Source organism: Aptenodytes forsteri, unplaced genomic scaffold, assembly GCF_000699145.1.
Source record: "Aptenodytes forsteri isolate BGI_AS27 unplaced genomic scaffold, ASM69914v1 Scaffold255, whole genome shotgun sequence".
NCBI classification, from domain to species: domain Eukaryota; kingdom Metazoa; phylum Chordata; class Aves; order Sphenisciformes; family Spheniscidae; genus Aptenodytes; species Aptenodytes forsteri.
This window is the reverse complement of record NW_008794888.1, coordinates 2,721,293-2,724,661: the sequence shown is the minus strand read 5'-3', so window position 1 is coordinate 2,724,661 and position 3,369 is coordinate 2,721,293. Positions and strand designations below refer to the sequence as shown.

Below are 3,369 nucleotides of genomic sequence, written 5' to 3'. Positions count from 1 at the left end.
TAAGGAAAAATTTCTTTACTGAAAGAGTGGTGAAACATTGGAACAGGCTGCCCCGGGGAGTGGTGGGCCCCCTCCCATTCTATGATTCTATGATTCTATAAGTAAATTTGCCTTGCTTAATGGTATACTCGCAGTGTGGTATACTTTTACTTAAGCTGAAAAACTAAAGAAAGATAGTCTACAGCTGCCTGTAGGTTTGTTAAACCATGATACAGATTAGACCTAAACCTAAGTCACTGAAGTGGAATAAAAGAAATAGTCTAGTCATTAATCCAGCCTCCTTATAGCAATATCAGACACCAAAAGCTATTCTTTTTAATAAAACGTATAACAAAACATATTCAAAGCCCACTGCAGTCAGTAAACAGATTTACAGTGATTTCAATATATCTTGGATCTAACTCATGCCTCAGTCCTATAGAGCTTTCAGGTGTGAACAGTCCCACTGGCTACTTTATGCCTTAAGAATATGTTTAAAGTTAAATGCATGTTTAGCTTCTTTCTAAATTTTTCAGAATCAAAATCTGGGGAGATTGCTAAAAAGAAAGATGTATAAATGCAGTGTTTTGAAATTAATACAATTTTCAAGTAAGAGAATCCTAATTAATAAAATAAGCATTTTCAAAAGCTATTAAACTTCTGCCAAATATGTTCTTTTAAAAATTTAGAATCAATTTTGTTTGTTCAACTTTTAGTACTTGCTATTGGTAACCCAAACCAGCAACAGCAGTTTTTGACAAGTTAAAGAAGCTACAGTTTTTAAAGAAGAAATTGTTATTTTATTCTTGGGAACATAAACAAGTTTTGTAGAGCAAAAGAGGTGATCATCAAAATAATATTTGTTTAGTTTATTCCTGCTAATCAATTCATTTCTCGACCACAAGAAAGGCTTTATTTGCTCTAAGTTATTCAGGTCACCAGTAGATACTGCTAAAAACCGTGCAATCTTACTGTCAAGGTGCAGGAAAACTAAGGCTAATCTTACACAGAAAATTTTTGTTCCTATGCATATTAGACTAATGGAAATGTTTTAATTTCTTTCTCACTGGAGATGAAAAACTTAACACATCTCAGTTTGAACCACCAGAAAGTATGTAACAAATATGTCTCTTGATCAGAAACTTATTTGAATATTATTTCCTTGATCAACCTGGTTTTGCTAGTTTTTCCAATATATTTTACTGCAGATGTCTTTTGTACTCTATGTGCAATTTTAACCAGCTTAATTTAATTGAGTTTTCAAAAAAGAATCTTTCAAAAGTCCGATTTGTATCTATTTCCAGTTTAAAAATACAAATTATGGAGCTACAGCAGTAAAAAAGGGAATATTTTCATATGAAAATGTATGCATGAATAAAATAGATTTCTGTTGACATGAAACTGTTTGCAAATAGCAATTATTTCTAATTATAAATAAATTACTTTTTCCAGGAGATGTACTTTACATCTAATTTACCTACCATGTTATAGTGCCTTGTGGAAAGTTCTGTAAAATATAACGGTTCTAGTCTAAGGAAATCCATAGTAGGATGGAAGACTAAATTAAATTTTATACAATAATCACAGTAACTATTGAAAGGCTTTAATTTTTACTTTTGAGCTATAAGATTTCCTTCTCAGATCTTATAGTGATATGAAAAGAATAGTTGCTTGAGACAAACTAGTCTAAAAGTAGGGCAGCGGAGTGGTAATCTGTAGGGCGATGGAGTGGCAATCTGTCTTGGACAGTTTTAAATCAGTGTCTTTATAAACTCACTTAAGGTGTTTGCATTCTACTAATTTAATCCCTGTTGATTCATATTTAGGCAGTATCTATAAGGGGTGAATATTTTTAAACTCATGTTCATTAAATATCTCTAGAGGAGATACTAAAGGAGAAAAAATATAAAAATCAGTAATTATGTATCTCACATTTGAATTCTTACTACAATGCATGTCTTTCATGTTCTCATGGTTAATCTTCCTTCTTTCAATTGCTTCTGCAGCCCAAACAGTTGATTTCCCTTTTTCAGATCATTCTCTGTTCAACTAATTCAATAGATTAAAAGATTTTAATGATGATGTCATTAACTCCAAACATCAGTGATTATAACCACAGAAGAAAACACCGATTTGCTGAAAGATCCTATTGCAAACTTTGGGCAATACAATTCAGATAATGCACTCAGCTTTCTCAAACAAATTGTACGTAGTTCATATAAATCTTACCTTTTTATACTTTGAAGTGATATGTAGCAGTTGCAGAAAGAGCTGCTACTCTCTCTTCTGGAACTATGGCAAGCCTTGAGGATCCTGAGATCTGCCTAGCTGCCTCTTTTGCACAGACTTATATATATACTGTTCAGCTCTAGTAAGCATTATGAGGGTGCATCATTGCTGACAGTTTCCTTATTCAACTTAAAAAAAAAAAGTCATCGTATTTGCTATTCATTTCATTTGATAATTTTACAAGCAATTTCACACATTCATTCTGCTTACTTTATGACATCAATGCTAACATGGATTTGCAAAAGGAGTGAGGTAGCAATGTCCGAAGAAGTAAATATCAAACAGAAGGGCATTAGGATGACAAACAGTGGGCTAAAGGTGCCTGGGATTAAGGCAGCAATTTCTCCAAATTCTGATTTGCCACATTTAACATTTAGTATTGAGCAAAATCCCGGTCCTGTTGACATCAATAGCATCAACTTCACCTGTCAATTTTAAATCAAGGTTTATAAATTTAACACTCTGTTAACAATAACCAACACAACTCCCCCAAAGCCCTTGAATGATTCTTCAGGTAATCTTGTGCCAATATAATGAACGTGAAGAGATGTGAAGTACTGCAGTGATGGCTACCCACTATGCAAAGCCTAGCGCAGGTCAAATTTAACAAAAAGATTTGATTATCCTTAGATGTACAATGCCAACTTTGTAAATTCTACCGTACGAAAATTCATACTCACTTGAGAACTGTATGCCAAACATTCATTATAAATTGTTTCACACTGTAGCCTACAGATTTATGCAAGATAAGCCTTTTGCACACGTCTCCATTCCCTACAAGGAACCCCCCCCCCCAAAACAAAACAGATTTGAGCTTTGTAGCTGTGTAGCTACATTGTCAAGGTCCTAAACCGTTCAGTAATAGGGGCAATTTCATAGCTGTGGTGGGGCAGCATTGCCAAAGAAGACTATGTTCAGCCATCCGGTGAGCACAGGTAGGAGAGATTGACACAAAGATTGTCAATGGCCCGGCAGCTGAAAAAACCTGCCGGTCAGGAATATGGGTCTTTTATTCTGTCTATGAAGCAACAAGTGAGATATCCCCCTTCAAGAAATTCCTGGAGAAGTTTTTTTTTTTTTTTACAGACATTTCATATATCG

The 3,369-nt window shown here is 34.2% G+C and overlaps 1 protein-coding gene across 1 annotated transcript in view; it reads right to left on the bottom strand.

Moving 5' to 3' along the window:
* GCG (glucagon) overlaps positions 1–3,030 on the bottom strand; it is a 15,508-nt gene extending 12,478 nt beyond the window's left edge. The window contains exon 1 of the mRNA XM_009274905.1: positions 2,949–3,030. The gene's annotated coding sequence lies outside the window, so the exon portion shown is untranslated. The remainder of the gene's footprint in view (positions 1–2,948) is intronic.
* Between the last annotated feature and the right edge of the window lie 339 nt (positions 3,031–3,369).